General features: G+C 43.4%; 1 protein-coding gene across 2 annotated transcripts in view; it reads left to right on the top strand.

Moving 5' to 3' along the window:
• Window positions 1–20,036, top strand: part of LOC126284630 (extracellular serine/threonine protein kinase four-jointed) — a 1,153,747-nt gene that overhangs the window by 284,878 nt on the left and 848,833 nt on the right. Inside the window, exon 3 of one of the 2 annotated variants that reach the window (XM_049983702.1) lies at window positions 13,450–13,490. The gene's annotated coding sequence lies outside the window, so the exon portion shown is untranslated. Of the gene's footprint in view, window positions 1–13,449; window positions 13,496–20,036 lie in introns of both variants that reach the window. The other variant, XM_049983701.1, reaches the window with a different exon arrangement.

Below are 20,036 nucleotides of genomic sequence, written 5' to 3'. Positions count from 1 at the left end.
AGTTTGGTGAAACATTCCACATATTTCGCCTGTAGCGAATTTCGCCTTGACGTTTCGTTTTCACCCAGCCCAAAATTTACTATGTCATATCTCCTGAACTATATGTCCTACCATAATATAGTTTTGTAAGTAAATCCAGCGGCATATGTGGATACTGTCTGTAAAATGCATTGCGATTAGAGTTAGTAACAAAAAATTAATAAATTTATAACTTCACTCATGATGTGGCAGTATTCTACATGAGCAGGGAAAACGTAGTAAGCGTTAACTTTTTTCCTTTCACCATTCTGTGGGAACTGTCAGCGACAAAAGTTTATTTCGCTCCTCGTGGGCTACACTCCCTTTTCACCAATATCCATTTGATAGTTACGTGGTTCTTGTCCTCACCGCTATCCTTTCCAGACAGTAATTTCTCATGTGTACTAAGATTGCTTGTAATCTGCCCGTCTTTTAGGAGATGTGGAATATACAGTACATACATACATTAATATGTACATCCGTTTTTATAATATGTATGGATTTACAATTTTTATGTGCCATGTAACATTGCTTTTAACATTTTGGCTGAAATTTACTTACTGAGCTATCTCGGTCTGTCACTTCTAATGTTCAAAACCTAGCAATATGAAGTGTTACAACTACACCCTTGTTACAATGTGATTCCTTTATTAAGAAAAAATTATGTATAACTAGGTTACGCAGTACATGTATTTTATTTGACAAGCGTTGTTATTTTACAGTTTGATTGTTGTCATGGGCATAGTGTCATTAACACCATCTACTGGCAAAATCGTTAACTTTGTGCTGAACTATTTGTGTCAGTTTTGGGTGCTGATATGGTATGAAATGGAATGGATGGCGACAGAGTATCTTTTGTTGATTTTAAGACCATAAATTTTCCGTTTGATGCCGTTGCTGCAGCGTATATGCAACGTAGCCCAACTCCGATGCGGGTCGGCACGGTGAGGCAGGAGGGAAGGTACGCGCTTTGAGTGGTGATAGTGATTCTGAACAAAGAACTCCAAATGAATATATGCCCTTTTCTTACCTGTATCCGACATACAACTGCTTGAGCATCACGGACGTCACTCGCATATCTTTCTCCACCAGCACTCACATGCCGATCTTACTCCATTAGATTACTGCTTGTGGGGATGGCTTAAGAGCGAAGTCTGCATGAGCGAAGGAGAAACTTCTCGCTCGTATTTTACATGCTTGTGCTCAAATAAAGGACAGTACGGATGAACTCAGATTCGTAACACAGCTGTTGTCTACAAGAGCTGCAACATGCATATCTGCTGACGGTGGATTTTTTGGACATCTTTTCTGAGGAAATGTACACACATAAGCAAAAAGTTAGATCACAATGCTTCATTTACTATTACCTGCATTTGTCCTGTTCCCCATTGTTTTCCTCAGTTTTCTCGGAAAACTGTTCATATAACTTTTTTCCCCTAGTCACTAACACTATCGCCCCTAAAAGCGTGTAACTTTTCTCCTGACTTATCCTGTATAAGCACTAACATGTAGGCAAGGGATTAGTATGACATGCGTACCATTCCGATGCGCGTGCGGTAGATGGAGACACGTGAACTATGGCGACGTTATTACCAAATGCGTCCAAACAGCACCAATGAGCTGTTAATCTTTTCTTGGCTGCCGAGAGACAAACGCCGATAGACATCTGTCAGAAAATAAGGAATCTGTACGTGGCAACATGTCTGTCGAAAATCACCGTTTCAGGGTGGTGCGCGACATGTGGTGCCTGCTGGGTTATGCTAACACATGACCCCATATCGGAAATGTCGTAATGCAGAAGTTACGCCAATTCAAGTGGGAGACACATGAGCACCCGCCCTATAGTCCTGATTTCTCGTCGTGCGATTATCGCGAGTAGGGTCCCTTAAAACAGGCCTTGAAGTATCAAATGGTTCAAATGGCTCTTAGCACTATGGGACTTAACATCTATGGTCATCAGTCCCCTAGAACTTATAACTACTTAAACCTAACTAACCTAAGAACATCACACAACACCCAGTCATCACGAGGCAGGGAAAATCCCTGACCCCGCCGGGAATCGAACCCGGGCGCGGGAAGCGAGAACGCTCCCGCAAGACCACGAGGTGCGGACAGTCTTATTCTACTGAATCCTTGATCGTCACCTTCTCAATCGGAGATAGCATACAACCAGAAACTGCATTTCTAAACCACGGAAGTTTTTTCAGATATATATAGGATGAGGCTCTTAAGACAGAGCGCCCTGGATCCAGTGCCATAGTAAAAACGTGCAGCACGCAAAAGATATGGGCCTATGTCAACGTCATTACGCACACGTACACACCGTCAGCGGGTATGCATATGATTAAGATCTGATTTGACCCGTTAGAAATGTTTCTGTGAAAGCCTGCCTCGGGCATGGATATGTGTGATGTCCTTAGGTTAGTTAGGTTTAAGTAATTCTAAGTTCTAGGGGACTGATGACGTCGGAAGTTGAGTCCCATAGTGCTCAGAGGCATTTGAATCATATCATTTATACTGGTGATCAAGGCAAGTGCATTCCCATTCGGTGCTAAAAAAAGGTTGCAGATCTCCCTAGAGACCTCTTCTCTAATGTGATAGAGTACGAGACTAACGTTTCAACTGGCGCGCCACCTTCAAATTGTTCAAATGGCTCTGAGCGCTATGGGACTTAACTGCTGTGGTCATCAATCCCCTAGAACTTAGAACTACTTAAATCTCACTAACCTAAGGACATCACACACAACCATGCCCGAGGCAAGATTCGAACCTGCGACCGTTGCGGTCGCGCGGTTCCGGACCGAAACGTCCAGAACCGCTCAGCCCCGCGACCGGCACAGATTTATGAGGGGATATCTCTGGCTCCATATGTCCCGAGTTTAAGATCGGGTGATTTCTATTTATGGGGTACACTAAAAAGCAAAGTGTATGCTGGCAGTCTTCGCACAGTAGACACTGTTAAATGGAACATTACTACAGAACTCAAACATCACGCCGGTAGAATTACAGCGTGTTGCTGGTAACGTCATGACGCAAAGTCAGGTATGCCTAGATGCCCACAGCCACCATTTCCAGCATGTTTTATGAACAGGTAACTACATGTTTTTAATGTAACTATTTAGTCCCTTTTAGTGAGTTCATTGTTACTTGAAACTCGAGTGTGAGGCGTACCGATTTTATATGGGATATCCTTTACTCCGTTGATCAAGGCAAGTGTATTCCCATTCGGTGCTAAAAAAGATTGCAGATCTCCCGAGAGACCTCTTCTCTGCCGGCCAGTGTGGCCGAGCGGTTCTAGGCTCTTCATTCTGGAACCGCGCGACCGCTACGGTCGCAGGTTCGAATCCTGCGTCGGGCATGGATGTGTGTAATGTCCTTAGGTTAGTTAGGTTTAAGTAGTTCTAAGTTCTAGGGGACTGATGACCACAGATGTTAAGTCTCATAGCGCTCAGAGCCATTTGAACCATTTTAGACCTCTTCTCTAATGTGATAGAGTACGAGACTAGCGTCTCAAACTGCACCACCTTGCACGGCCCATTATTGAGCAAAAAAAAAAAAAACCTTGTTAAATGCCGTATTTCTGTCACAAAGAACAGATTATTGTCCGCAAACAATGGGTGAAGCTAATTTAGAGCCGGAGACGGCAGCATTTTGGAGCAGAAATCGGCTAAAATAAGTTTGCGCGTTAAAGACTATTTGTTGTGGTTTCTCCTGGGTGGCCGCGTCGCTGGTTGAGCGAAACGAACGAGTTTGGAATTACGTCTGGCGCAACTTGTTAAACATGTTGCCGCCGCCGTCAGCGCGAAGAATTTGTTGCACTGGCCAAAACAAGCACACACACACACACACACACACACACACACACACACACACACACACGGGCCGTGTCACGGTCCACTAGCGCGAACTGCAGCCAGCGCCCGGACAAAGGCGGCGGCGGCAGCTGCAACTGCTGCACGACCGGCCGCATTAATTTATATCCGCAATTTGTTTGCGTTGCCCGGCTCGCAAACGCGCTCCGCTAAACGCGACGCGGGCAGCGCCGTAAAGCAGCGGCGGCGGCGGCCGCGGGGCAGTCCTAGAGAATTTAAACGCCCCGTAATCGCCGGGGCACATCGCACCGCAGCCCCGATCTATGAGGTCCGCCGCGCGCAGTGGGAAGCCCCCCCGCTGCATTCCACGGGCCGCCTAGAAGTTTTGACGCCGCGATAAATTGATTGTGGGTAGGCAGAAACGCTTTCATTTTTTATTTCCCGGGTGGGGGAACAGGTTCCATAATAATAGCACCGAGTGCGAGATAGAGAGAGAGAGACACACACATGCGAGGGAAGGGAAGAGGGGGCAGGGGCGGAGAGGCAGGGGTGGGGAAGCAGTCCTTAGGTACCCAAGTACCAGTGTTTAGATCGATATCGCGGGCATCGGCGCTCCCGGCGGTTGGGGCCGCAGCCCCGCCCTCCATCCGGCAGGACAGGTTTCGGCTCGTCCCGGGAGCGTCCGGGACACAGCTGTCCTAGGCGCTTACCTTCAGCCGCCGCCGCCGCCGCCGCATCCACTGGCCACGGCGCTCGTCGCCAGCCCACAGCACGTTTTACACGAGCGACTTTCTGCCCAAAATCGACTACTCACCTGTCGTACCTGCGTGTAAATCAGCAACCGACCACGACCCGAGTGTGTCTCTGACGTCGACGATCTCTAGATTGTGGCGAGTGTCGGGTTCTAAATCTCCGAGTATCGAGTATGCTGCACACTGCGCAACCACAGAAACAAGGGACAATGGCGATGCCTGCTAACATACGACGCTATAACCTATTCTGGTCGTGCTCACTCCTATTATAGACATAGATTCGTGTGTTCTTAATCGTTAATTTGTTGTTTGTTGTTTTCGTGGCAAAAAAATGGTTGAAATGGCTCTGAGCACTATGGGACTTAACTTCTGAATTTATCAATCCCCTATAACTTAGAACTACGTAAACCTAACTAGACAAAGACATCACACACATATATGCCCGTGGCAGGATTCGAACCTGCGAGCGTAGCGGTTGCGCGGTTCCAGACTGTAGTGCCTAGAACCGCTAGGCCACCCCGACCGGGTTTTCGTGGCACATGGAAAAGTTACGAAAGGTACTGGTATTCTTCCCTTCAGGCTTTCTTCTACAAGGGAGACGAAATATCTGAAAACAAAGAGTATTTACGTTTTACAGGGAAAGAAACCTACGCTAATCATAAATAAGAAACTGAACAGCTAAACATGCCTTAATCAAAATTATTTCAACTGTGAGAAAGAAAGAGTTGTTGGTCGAGAAAAATAATTTTCGCTATTTGGGACCGACCAGGAAAACAAGATGCACTATATGTAGCAAAAAGGCACTGCGTTATACATATTGTCTGATGTGTTTACAAATACATATTTTCTCGAGGAAATAAATTTATATGTGCTGAAATGTTTGGCTGTCACTTTTCGTCTTCTTTTAGTTCTCAGGAGCGTGAAGAATTTACTGTACGAACTTTGACAGGAACTTCCACTACTCTATTGTCACTACTTCTCCCTACATTTTGTTGCTATATTTCGATTTTTCCGTAAAATGATAATCCGTCACTTTCACCATTCAGATGCTAAACTGCACAGCAAACAGCCCTCAGAACACCGGTAATTCTGGTGCTGACTTATAAACGAGAGTGGTTGCTCAAAACAGACAAGACTCAGTACGGAAGTAAAACGCCAGAGGCGCTGCAGTAGACGTACTTGTCCAGAGTAGTCAATTGAGACTACAAACTCGATCGTACAAAATTGCTTAAAATTACTTTGGTCTCTCTTCATCGTCGACATTTCGGACTTTTCTATCCCACACTTAACATCTACACTATCTGATCAAAAATATCCGTACACCCTTATGCAACGCGGAACTGATCACTATATCTCACTGGAGTAGGGCGACTAAGATTTGATCTTGGTTTTAAGCAAGACGTCCATCTGACCTTATATTTAAGGGAAGCTTAAGAGAGTTTTAATATCAATGATGCTTAATTGCACAACTACACCGCATTTTCTTCGGATGTGTGATACATCACATGCATTTTTTGTTCACATTAGGCAATATGTGATTTGAGTATTCCGTTTGACCAATTGCTTGTTGTCTTCCTGAAGCAGTTTAAACATAGGATTATGCTTCCCGTAATTTACATGTGCATTATGTGCACAGTATGCAGTGAGAGTCTCTATATCTAAAATAAGAAAATTCGGGGAAGACTTGATCAGACAGAAAACACCAGCAGCTGTCTCATCAGCCTGTACAATGAAGCCCTCAAGCATGTTCCTTATTATCTCTTCAGGATCAAAGTAACTTAGAACTAGAGGGAAAGTCTTTCTGTTTTTGCTATTGGACGTATCGGTTGCAATAGTGAGAATGTTGCCTGATTTAACTGGATCTTTCAAGGTATCAATGAAGTTCAGAACAGTTTTGGAGACAAAACATTTTCCACAGTTTCTTCCGCCTTTGTTCGACCACATGCCCTCATATTAGCCTAATTAGAATTAGGGAATACATTCTTCGATAATCTGTTTCTACATTCCATACTTCTATAGCTGATATTAGGGCTTTATAAAAGTTTAACAAAGTCGTCTCTAACTTTTTTATTTTTTGCAGGAGGAGAATGAAATTTTTTTGTGAACATACGAGTACTTGAAAAATTTAGCTATGTAGCCTCCATCAGCTGTGACGCATCTGGCCCGGCGTTCTTTCCACGATGTAAATGAACTTTGGTAGAATTCTAGGGATTGACTTCTACACCATCGCTTTTACATAGGTAATAAGTTCTTTCTCACTATCAAATATTTTACCTTCAGACGACCAAAGAGGTAAAAATCAGACGGAGCCAAGACCGGGCTGTAGGGAGGATGAGGAAACATTTTCCAACCCATTTTCCTGATTTTCTCCTGCGTCATAAGGGCTGTATGGGGTCTGGCATTGTCATGGTGTAGTCCGATGAGCTGACCCTGAAGCTGTGGAGAGTGGGTCTTGATGGCACATCGCAGCTTGTCCAATGGCAAACAGTAACGGTCCCGTTTAATTGTGAAGCCGGGTTCCAAAAGTCAATGAAAATGACACCACAATGATCCCAGAAGAAGGAGACCATAACCTTTCGGCCTGCTGTTCGTGGAAGTCTTGGTTTCTTCTTCCGAGGCGAACCCGGATGGTGCCACTCCATGGACTGGGTTTTGCTCTCAGGTTCGGACAAAAACAACCATGTTTCATATGAGGTAATGACGCCGTCAAATCACTGTTTCCACTCTTCAGTAAAGATCTTCATGAGACCCTCGCACACGTTCTCCCTCATTCTACGTGCACAGATTGTTCTGTGCCCTAGTGACTGTACCCAACGACAAACAATTCATTTCAGCAAGCTGTCGTGTCGTCACCACATCTGTCATTTTGGATGATTTGATCAAAGGTCCCCTTATTCGCATCACTCACTGCCGTCGATAGTCTACCGCATCGTGAGTTGTTCAGTAAAGAGAAATCACGTTTTTTAAACCTCTGCAGCCACCGCTGCGATCGACTGTGTCTCCCCCTCCACCCCCCCTCCCCACCACCCCATAAACAGGGAGCAATCTCCTGTAAATCGATGTGGCAGAGTCATCGCTGGTCTTGAAGAGGAACTCCATCACCGACCGTTGTCGCAACCTGACATCTACTTCACGGTCCACCTGTAAATAAAAGAAAATACTTTTAAATACCAACTTATAGCTAGATGTTCCAAGTATGTTCACAAAAATTTTCACTCTCCTCCTGCAAAAATAAATAAATAAATAAAATAAAATAAAAAAATTGAGACGACTTTGCAAAACTTTTTGAACGCCCTTTATGAGAAACTACTGCTAGCCCACCTGCGGCGTTTTTGTATTCTTACTGCCGTTACCAAAATATCTGAGCAAATTTGAGGACGCCTTCACTTCTTTTTCGTTCCGTTCATGAACGTACGTACAAGAATGTTGGCTGTAGTCGGCCTTGCCGCTATGAGCGATGCTGAAGTAACGCTTACGTAAGATACAGTAAACTTCTGTGGGTCAGTTGAGAAGTAAATAATGTAACGCGTGTGTTTGAACATGAATGTGTGTATAATCTGCTTTCGCAAGTTCTTGTTACTTTTGTGCCTTATTTATATCATAGCTGTTGATCGGTACGAGGCGAGCACATCCGCTCGTTGCCAGTACTGACCGAGAAACAAGTAAATATTCCCCCTCTCCTGACCCCTCTACAAGCATAGGCTGTGTCATTCTTTCTCTGCTCCTCGAACTGTCGAATTTCCTTGAGCCAAACCAACTTCTTTCCGTTGATGTGCAAACAGAAAAAAGACTGTAAGTCGGCAATAGTATCTACTATTAAAGGAAAATATTTTGTTATTTGTCGGTCAAGGATTTTGATCAATCGATAGTACTTTGTGGGATTCATGCTGCTAAGCGGGAGAAAGAGGGGATCCAAAAGGCAGACGGGGGGTCATAGACTTATACACTACTTAAACTAACTTATGCTAAGAACAACATACACACACCCATGCCTGAGGGAGGACTCGAACCTCCGACGGGAATGGCCTCGCAGTCAGTGACATGGCGCCTCTAACCACTCGGCCACTCCTCGTTGCTAGCGGGGTGGATTAAAGAAAAAATGTTTTAATACGGGAGATGCCGGGAATTACGGGAGAGTTGGTCGACTTCACGAAAGACAGACTCACCTGTATAAAAGGAGGCGAGGAGTATTGTGTCGTCGGCAGAGAGGCACTAACAGCAGAAAGCGTCGGCCTGGAGAGCTCGCTGACTTCGAACGTGGACTAGCCACTGGGTGTCGGTCGAGTAACAAACCCATTGTTGAGCTGCCCAAGAGACTTATTCTGTATTGTGATTGTGAACTGGAAGTATGGAGGTACCTCCACATCCGAGTAAACAACAGACGGACCTCATGTAATGACGGACAGGTACACTCCAGCACTGCGGAAGATGGTTGTGAGAAGTATCAGCCGCATTCCAAAAAAAAACTCCCAACCTAACCTCAAGTGGGCTACGCTACAGATCAATTGGTCTTGTAGATCAATTTATTTATGAAAATACAAAGTACAGTCACCAACAAACTTAACGTACTCACATACACCTTTACCCTTAATCCAAATAAATACAGATTCATTTACAGAAACTTTTCTCTTATTACGAGTATACAAAACAAGTAGAGATGGCGACATATATGCAGATTTACCAAAGTCTTTATTAGCAAGTTCAGCCATATGATAAGTACGATAGGCAATTATGTCTCTGTCGACAAAACTTTCTAGTCCTGGTACAGATGGAGTACTAGACCCACCTCGTACAATAGCTACTGTAAGCCAACCATTACCATGACCAAAAGTGTCGTTAATATCAATGATAAGTACGATAAGCATTCCAAAAAAAAAAACTCCCAACCTAACCTCAAGTGGGCTACGCTACAGATCAATTGGTCTTGTAGATCAATTTATTTATGAAAATACAAAGTACAGTCACCAACAAACTTAACGTACTCACATACACCTTTACCCTTAATCCAAATAAATACAGATTCATTTACAGAAACTTTTCTCTTATTACGAGTATACAAAACAAGTGGAGATGGCGACATATATGCAGATTTACCAAAGTCTTTATTAGCAAGTTCGCTACAACATCTGGTGATAAGAAGAACCGTATACCAATTAAATCTGTTGCCGCTACTGCTCTTGTGGATGGACCTTGTGTATTTGTTGGATGTAGAGTTAATTTTAGCATTGATATTAACGACACTTTCGGTCATGGTAATGGTTGGCTTACAGTAGCTATTGTACGAGGTCGGTCTAGTACTCCATCTGTACCAGGACTAGAAAGTTTTGTCGACAGAGACATAATTGCTTATCGTACTTATCATATGGCTGAACTTGCTAATAAAGACTTTGGTAAATCTGCATATATGTCGCCATCTCCACTTGTTTTGTATACTCGTAATAAGAGAAAAGTTTCTGTAAATGAATCTGTATTTATTTGGATTAAGGGTAAAGGTGTATGTGAGTACGTTAACAAGTGGAGATGGCGACATATATGCAGATTTACCAAAGTCTTTATTAGCAAGTTCAGCCATATGATAAGTACGATAAGCAATTATGTCTCTGTCGACAAAACTTTCTAGTCCTGGTACAGATGGAGTACTAGACCCACCTCGTACAATAGCTACAATTCGTCGTAATCGGTCTACAGTGTATAAAACGATCGAGAATATTGAGTTCGCTACAACATCTGGTGATAAGAAGAACCGTATACCAATTAAATCTGTTGCCGCTACTGCTCTTGTGGATGGACCTTGTGTATTTGTTGGATGTAGAGTTAATTTTAGCATTGATATTAACGACACTTTCGGTCATGGTAATGGTTGGCTTACAGTAGCTATTGTACGAGGTGGGTCTAGTACTCCATCTGTACCAGGACTAGAAAGTTTTGTCGACAGAGACATAATTGCTTATCGCACTTAGATAGCTAAAAAAAAATCGCGTATGTAAGCCCACGCATTTCTGAAGTCAGTGCTATGCGACGGTTGAGATGGTGTAAAGAGCAAGGCCACTGAAGAATAAATGAGTGGAAACGAGTGATTTGGGACAATGAATCACGATATACCCAACCCGATGGAAGGGATTGGGTTTGGCGAATGCTTAAATAACGTCACCTGTCGTCATGTGTAGGGCCAACAGTAAGAGCGGAGGAGGTGGTGTTACGGTATGAAAGCATTTTTCGTGTTTGTGGTGTGTTCCCCTAATTGCACCTAAAAGTGCGGAAGCATGAGAACCCGCTTTACAGCCTACGGTAATACATACAGTAGAGGAACTCTTCGGATACCAGCACGACAGAACATCCTGCCATAAAGCAGCATCTGTAAGGCAGTGCTTTGTGGATAGCAACAATCCTGAAATGGAATGACCTGCCCAGAGTTCGGATCTGAACCGAATGGAAACAACTTTTGGATGAGATCCCAGCGTCCAACATCGCTGTCGTGTATGGTGGAAGAATGGGTCGCCATTTCTCCACAGACATTCAAACTCCTTATCTAAAGTGTTTCCATTTGTGTTCAAACCGCCATAAAGGCAAAGGGTGAATACATGCTGTATTAGGGATGTCCATCAATAGGTGTCGGGATACTTCTGATCAGATGTCCTATCCTCCGCAGGCCACGTCAAGGTGGATTGACACTAGCATTACACGTTGGTGCAAATCATCGATGCTGATTCCGATTTCATCATTGATCTATAAACATCGTGGGCGGATAATAACAAGTCCAAAACATCTTGGTTTTCGATGAATTTGTGGAATGGCGTAAAAAGCAGTATACAAACACATCTAATATAATACTTTTAATGAGTATATACCATTAATTAACATCACATTTAGCAATAATTAACATCACATAGCTTACAACATTTCGTCTACGGACCCTAACGCTTTTTATTACTTGTTGGTAGTACCAGTAATGATTCAAATATAAGCTGATTCTTACCGCTCACTCCAAATTTAACGTAACACAAAATTTCCCTCCGTTTTTTAACTTCTTTCGTAACAAAGGGAGAGTAAAGTAACAATACATAACTGACATGTCTACTCAGTTACTACGACGTTGTTAAACTCCCGTATCTTTAATGTTAGCAAAGATTCAGTGAAAATGAAAGGGTGTTCAAAGTGTTCGTTATTGCTGATAGTTATCTTGCAAATAAACAAGCGAAAAGAGCAAAATTTATCGAGACTGGCCGAGCACTGCCATCTCAAAAACCGTGTTTGTGGATATGTGGGTTTACGACACTTCTGCGGACTAACACTCCTGAGGGGATGGGACGCGTTGACTTTTCTTCGCAGCCCTATGGCACTTCGGTCTGCGTTTTACGTCCTCTTGACTTCCGTGATCATCAAGTACTTTGTTGCCCAAAAAGCAAAACTCATCTACTACATTTAGTGTTTCATTTTCTAATCTAATTCCCCCAGCATCGCCTGACTTGATTCCACTAAATTACAGTATCCTTGTTTTACCTTGTTGTTATTAATCTTACAACCTCTTTTCATGACACTACACGTTCGTTCAATTGATCTTCCAAGTCGTTAAAATATCATAGAAAAACCTCACAGCTTTAATTCCTTCTCCTCACCCGTAATTTCCTTTTCAAATTTCTCCTTGACTTCCTTTACAGCTTTTTTCAGTGCACAGCTTTCGGCAATATGAGACAACCCCATCTCACTCTGTTTTAAACTACCGTTTCCCTTTCATGCCTTTTGATTTTTATAGCTTGAGTTTGGTTGCTGCACAAATAGTAGATAACCTTTAGCTCCATTTTATTTTACCCCTGCTACCTTCAGAATTTCAAAAGGTGTTTTGCAGCCGTGTGACTTTTTAATTTCTCTAACTTGACTGTCATTGTCATTTCACGAGAAGCATGTTGGAGGAAGTAACATGTTGCCCGTTTCTTCTTGGAGCGTATACTCTCGGAATTCCCACAATAAGCCTCTCCATAACGGACAACAGCTTTTCATTCCTGTCATTTCGTTTTCCCTACGCATTATTACGTCCAGGGATTTGTATGAGTTGATTGATTCCAGTTGTGACTCATTGATTTATAGTCACATGATTATAGTTGTGTGTTTTCACGTTTTGTGAAGTGTACGTTTTTGCGTTTCTGAACATATCAACCAGTTTATCAATCTTTGTACCACGGTGAAATCTAATCAAGACCTGGCTGCATATACATGTCGCTGTTTTAATAGCACTTCATTATAGATAACAGAATCATTCGCAAAGATTTTAAGGTTACTATTATTAGTTCATTAATGTACAACATTAACAGGAAATGTTCCAAACACTATTCTGGAGGATGCCTGAAGTTCTTTTTTATATGTTGATAATTGTCCGCCAACCAAAAAATTGTGAACCCAATCACAAATCCTTGTAGTGAATCAACTATCATTATGAACATTTGATAATAATAATACTGCGTACATAATTTTACTTTTAATTATTACGTAATTTTTGTGATATATTTCGACTGTTGCCAGCATCTGCTCCTCCAATTAAGAAAAGAGGAACTTTCTTTGTATTAACTAGCGATGTAGAATTAAAAATTCATTCAAGCAGAAATATAATGTTGATCACATAACAACTGCACGATAAATTTCCCAGACTTGATATAACTGGAGCAAGAAACTCTCAAAACAAAACAGTGTTTTTTTGTGTAAATCAGACTTGCAAATGTCAAATGTAGAGCACATCAAAATTGAGAATATTGTTGGTAAAATCACGTGTTTTAATAATAATAATCTACATTCTGACATTTTTACGATATGTATAGCAAGATATTTGATGTCAGTTCTTTTTTATTTTGTTTTGCTGTGTTATTCTGTTACAGGAGTTGCAGCTGGGGATTTGCGCATCTTCCTGCCAGCAGCTGTGAGGTGAGTTCTGAATTCCTCTCTTGCCTTTCAGTTACAATGTGCACAGTGCTTGTGCCACACAGTTCTTGTTTTAATATGCTTTCGACTTGCCAGCTGGAAATCTCATTCACAAAGTATACAGCTCAATATCCGCTGTATATTTCCGGAAAAAGTTCAATTCTGCTTCCTCGTACCACGACTGCTTTTCTGTGCCTTGTTCCGAATTCAGGCGCAGTATAAGGCAGCAGCAGCAACCAAGGAATGCATGTTGATCTGTACGCTAGGCGGTCACAAGCGACGGCAGGTTTTTTAATTATGCTACAGTGCAATGTCTTGTTATGCTACAGCTTCCTTCTTCTTCACCTTTGGTATAGGTGTCTTATGACAGGTACTGGCTGGAAGTTGCCCACTTTCCTCTATTCTGCGTTTCTCCCTTGATCTGTTGGTACTTTCGTACTACCTTTCATGTCATTCCCAATATTTACGTCTGCAAATTTTAAGCAAATAGTCAGTGAGATCTTGTGCTTTTTATGCTACATATTATAGTGCCACACAAATGTACAATAAATAAAAAATTAATTTCGCTGTCTTTAGTGTAGGGGGAGGTTCCTTTTTGTACACTTAGGGGACGCTGTTTATAGAGTACACAGCGTGCAGAAGATATTCGTTATTTTTAGGAGGTTTTGGACCTCGCCCCGAACCTCAGATTGTGTAGAGTCACTGTGATTTGCAGGATGGAGTGAAAATGTTAACACTATGCATTTGGGTGTACAGACGACTTGTTTCCATTACATACACAATACTTCCAGATCGTCCAAGTCGTCTTCTTCAGGTGCTGGAGGGTTGTGCTGTTATGTGAACTCCCTGCCTGGATTCCAGTCACACTCTGATATTAAAAAATACTGTTTAATAACCAACTGAGTTATTTGTCTTTCAGTAGAAGTCTAGAAAGACAGGCTAAGAAGTTTTAATTTTTCTTCATGAAAATGAATCATCTCATTTCTAGGTAACTGTCTTGTAAACTATTGGGTTGGTGCATAGGTTCGTGGAGTTTTTCCGTAAGTTTAACACAACACACATACGTAAAAGAGACTTCAGTCATCAATAGTGCGTTCTCCTTCACTCTTTACAGCAGTCTGACAACTCTAGGGAAACTTTTCGATTCCGCATCTGTAGAAATCACGTAATTTTGACTCGAAGAACACGTCGAGCCATGTTCGAAGCACATTTCCATACGGCAAGAAAGTTCCTTGAAGGTTGTTCGATAGGATGCAAGCTCAGGCGAATAAAGCGGGTGCGGAATGACCCCCCCCAACTCTTGTGCAGAGTTTTTTATCCGTCTGACAGGGTGTGGGCGGGCTTTGTCGTGGAGTAGCCTCGCTTAGCGCAGCCTTCCTGGTCGTTGTTCTTGGAGTGCATCTGCAAGATGTCTCAGTTGTCGACAATAAATGTCGTCAGTGATGGTTGTTCCTCGAGGAAGCAATTCTTAGTACACCACACGGTCGCTGTTCCACCAGACGCACAACGTTATCTTTCGTGGACGCGCGCCGATCTTTTTGTGGGGAGTTGCTGCTTTGGGCTCAAGCATTCCTTTCTTTTTCTTGTTTCATCTCAAAGACACCATTTCTCATCACCAGTAATGACTCAGAGTAGAAATGGTCGGTGTTGTTCACGAGCCAATTGATGAGAAGCAAACAGAGCCGCCCTCACATATGGTCACCCGCTGATTTTTGTGATTTTGGATTGGAGGATGCAGCCGGTCTTTATGCCCGAGCGGTTCTAGGCACTTCAGTCCGGAACCGCGCTGCGGCTATGGTCGCAGTTCGAAGCCTGCCTCGGGCATGAATGTGTGTCATGTCCTTAGGTTAGTTACGTTTAAGTAGTTCTAAGTCTAGGGGAATGATGACCTAAGATGTTAAGTCCCATAGTGCTGAGAGCCATTTGAACCATTTGGAGGATGCGATACCGGTACACCCGATTTTTGAACCGTCCCCACTGCATACAAATGTCGCACGATGATGGAATGCTCGTAGTTCATCACATTTGTCACTTCTCGAGCACACTTACGTGGATAATTGTGAATTAATCCGGGTTAACGATCATCATTAAACCCCGAAGGTTTTCCTGGACGTGGAGGATCACAAGATCCTCCTTAAAACGAGGAAACCATTTTCTTGCCGTGCTGTGTCCAACAGCGTTACCCCCAACACGGCCAAATGTTTCTGGCTGCCTCTGCTCCTTTTACCTTCTACTGAACTGAAACAGAAGAATATGCCGGAAGTGTTCCCGATTGCACTCCATTTTCTAGCGCCCACATCTCCACTAACTATTTCCAAATGACAAAATGATGTGTAAGCAACAGTTAACTAGAAATGACGACAATAGATAAATAAACGTGTAGCTACCGAAAAAACCAACATGGAACGGTACGAACTTTTGCACCAACCTAATGTCTTAAGATTTCTCACTTTCTTACGCTTTGCTTAGATGTGAAACATCAATATTTATGAAGAAGTGAGGATTCTGGAGCAGTTAAATGAACTGACGCACTTCTTTGTTACCTTTGTTTGTGACGCTAGGTCACTGGGATCTATTAGCAAAACATTCCTAGAGAGAAATACACGTTTACTGATATTCTCGGAAAAAAAGCAACAGTAGTCTTTATCCAGTGCTGCTCCCGAAACCACAAGATCACCGTACATCATATGGGAATGGCACTGTGAGAAGCAATTAAACTCCTCACAATGGGAGCCAACTCATTTGGCAAACTCTACGTGCCGAGCGCCGGAGTTGCGGCCGGAATGTGAGTAAAACCCATTTCGCTCCTTTTGCCGGCCGGCCGTTTTCCCTCGCGATATCGCGTCTGTCCTTTTGCATTTTGGACGCGCAGTTTTCTGCTCGCTCCTCTGCTCGCCGGCTGCGGCCGAAACCTCCGCGCGGCTGCAGTGTTCGCCAGCGAGCGCGCGCGGTACGAATGACGTTCCGTTGACAAATTTCTTTTTGGAACAAATATGGTGTGCGCTGGTTCTCTCTTTGCCGTCGCCGTCGCCGTCGTCGTCCGCAGCCGTCGGGTAAAAACTGAGCCTGCGCTGCGACCAGACCTTGGCCGGTCCGGACTCCCGAAATGTCACAATGGTAGCGGCGCGGCGCGGACGGGCTGCGCGCTCGGCGGTAAAAAGCGGGCTCGCCCGCCGACTGCGGAATGCCAACCCGGAGCTATGCCGGCGGCTGCGGCGGCGGCGGCGGCGGCGGCGTCGTGCGGTATCCAGCCGCTTCTTGCGCGCCTGCGAGTCCACTGCTGCGCCGCGGCCGTTGGCAGGTTTCGCGAACGCGACCTCATCGACGGCGCGTCTTCGCGCAAATTGCCGCTTGTCTTTGTGACGCAGGTCCGTCCGGCCTTTGCCGAAAGCTCCGACTGCCATTCTTTGGAACCGGGCGCTGCAGTTTTGTGACTGCATAGACCAGGAGCTCTGGAACTAACCCCCTTTAAGTTCACTTCCGTAGCTGAGTGGTCAGCACGTCTGACTCTCGTATGGAGGACACGGGTTCAGTTCCCGGTACTGTCTTGGGTTTTTGCTTGGTTGAAGGACTGGAACGGCGTGCTCTCAGCCTCGTGATGCCAATTGAGGAGCTTCTTCTTCTTAGCGTGTCGATGACAAACATTTAAATTAAGTGTAATACCACAGCGAGTTGGGATTGCTGATAGCAGATGCTCTCGGGTCAAGATGCCTGAGGAGATAATGTAAAGTGGGCTCTGAACGAAATGGCTTATCTTATATTCAACACCACTCACACATGACATGTCTTGGTTATTGCAGAGTCCCCAGTTTCAACATGGCAAATTAAGCTTATCAATTACGGTGGTTTAAGAACCCGTGACTGCTTACTCAATATAAAGACAGAAAACTGCAACCACTCACTTTTTTTAAGCATTTATTTATTCCACAAACCGGTTTTCTATCCGTTTCAGATGGTGCACAGGAGGTTTATACCTATTTCAGAGCGTAATGTTGGGTGCTAGCTTACGATATTAATAACAAATAACAAAGCCACCCATACTGACGCAAGCCAGCGTGCAGCATTACGCTTTGAAATGATCACGTAACCTCCTGTGTACCATCTTAAAATGAGCCAGAAACGGTCCGAAGACCAGTTTATGTAATAAATAACTATTTGATAAAGGTGACGGGTTAAAGTGTTCTGTATTTTTATTTAACATCGCAGTTTCACTCTGTCTAACTCCCACTCGAAGACGATTAAGTGATCTCGCTGTTGGGTGTTGCATACCGTTTCCTTTGGTGGTGTCCAGTCACTTTGAGCTCCACCGTTGAAACATCTCTTCTGCCTTTGACATCATTAATGCAGAGGTATTTGACGTAAAGCTTTTCTTGCTGCGAAAACGTTTAGCAACAGGCTTATTCCCGTCAGGTGGGTGTCTACGATCATTGTGACTTTGCTCCTTTCTTATATCACTGTTGCAACATGCCTGATGTCGAGTGGTGCTGTTCTGGCCAGTAATTGATTCCTGTCGAATGGAGGCGATGTCGGGCATTCTGTCACCTGGCGGAAAGTTTGGTGACGAGCAATGTCAGCTTCTTTCCAGGATCGGTACCACGGAGGATAACCGTATTCTGGTGCCGGGTAGCACAAGGCCAGAGCCGACGTGTGAAGCACATCTGAGCTTGTTCCCCAACTTGCACCGTTGAGTTTTGTTGACATATTGTTCCGTACTGCGACCTTTGTTCCGACACCCACACATAGTGTTACTTACTTTCATGTTCCGTGGATCATTTTGTACGATAAATAATAATGATGCAGAACGAGTCACTTTATATTCACATATCAAATTAATTTATAAATATGCCTACATGCTGAACATTGTTTTTGTTTTAATTTAAAAAAGTATACAGATATGAGTTGAGTAATTCCTACCCAGCGCCTTTTACACATTACAATAATATAAATCGTTGTACGGAGCACAAGAAGTTGTCAAGAGGAAACTTTTTCAGTGTATATTCAAATTTTGCTTTGCCATTTGTAAAAAATTGTAGTCGCACCACTCGGAGCGGTATGTGGGCTGAAGACAACCTTAATGTGGAGTAATGAATGTTATTTTTCCTTCTATTATTGTAATTATCTACATCATTGTTCCTTTCGAACTGCAGTGCCTTATTTACAACGAAATTCACGAGGGAATGAATATACAGTGAAGGAGCAGCCAGAATGCCAAAATCCTTAAACAGATGTCCAAAATATGATCGTGAGTGAATAGCGCGTACTACAATAGCATTTTTGTGCGTTGTGAAGACTTTCTTTCTTAAAGATGTGTTACCCCGAAGTATTATATGACATTATTGAATGAAAATTTGCAATATATGTCAACTTACTGATTTGTCTGTCCCCAAGAATTGCAATGATTCTAAGTGAAGATAAAGCTGAACCAAGTTCTAAGATGTTTTAGAAGTTCCGAAATGTGTTTTTCTAATTTAAACTCTAATCCTAATGGACACGTAAGAATTTTGAAGTTTACACCCTATTTAATATTTTCTCAGTATGTGTTACACTTATCGTTGGTGTAGTATCCCTACAGGTGCAGAACTGAATATGTTGCGTTTTTAAAATTGAGAGAGACCATTCACAGAGAACCAGTCAATAATAAGAACATTGTTTGCCGTTTATTTTCTGTATGTACGTTTGGATGCTTGAGTTGGTTACATCACTAGTGTAATTTTCTCGTTCATTGTCAGGCTCCTATCGAGAATAGCCTGAGGCATGTAGGGGTAGAACTGTAATTAGGTGAGTTCCTGAGACTTCTAACTTTCAGCTGGCGTCGTGTTTGTTACGGATTGAAGCTGTTGGCATCTCCCATATTGTCAAGGACGAAAATTATCTTCAGGTGCTACTTGATTGAGAAATACTGGCTCCAGTATCTGAAAACACGGGGAGTGACATGTTGCCCCCCCCCCCCCCCCCGGCTGCTCCATACCGATTCTGCATGATGCCATATAGGGAAGGATGACACGACAGCCGGCCAACATCGCGTGGTCTTCAGGGCGAAATCGTGGAGTTCCGTTTAATTAACTGCTCTTCTGGCAGGAGTGTACTGCGGGTCGGAGGAGGAGTATACGTTCCTAGTTATTGGGAAAAAGCCCAAGTCACTCCGAATTTCAAAACAGCTCGTCGCACAAACGCACAGAAATATAGTTCTAAGTACCTATCGTCGATCTGTTGTAGAACTTGGAACACGTTTTCGCTTCTTGGAGCTGTAAAATCTCCCCTGTAGGAATAAACATGTTTCGAAAACAACAATACTGTAAAACTTAGTTCGCTTTGTACGTCCAGGAGAGCCAGAAGGCCGTAGATAACTGTACCCAAGTTGATGAAGCGTACCTTGACTTGCGGAAGACATTCGATACAGGTTCGCACTGCCGTCTAATGAACAAAATAATACCGGACGGAATATGAGACCAGCTGAGAGCTTAGACTGAAGAGTTTCTAGCAAACACATCTCAGCATATCATTCTCAACGTTGAGAAACCTTAAGACATAATGTTGTAAACAT

This window comes from Schistocerca gregaria, chromosome 8 (assembly GCF_023897955.1).
Source record: "Schistocerca gregaria isolate iqSchGreg1 chromosome 8, iqSchGreg1.2, whole genome shotgun sequence".
Classification (NCBI taxonomy): Eukaryota; Metazoa; Arthropoda; class Insecta; order Orthoptera; family Acrididae; genus Schistocerca; species Schistocerca gregaria.
Note: the sequence above shows the minus strand (reverse complement) of the source record. Positions and strands in the feature narration are given on the sequence as shown.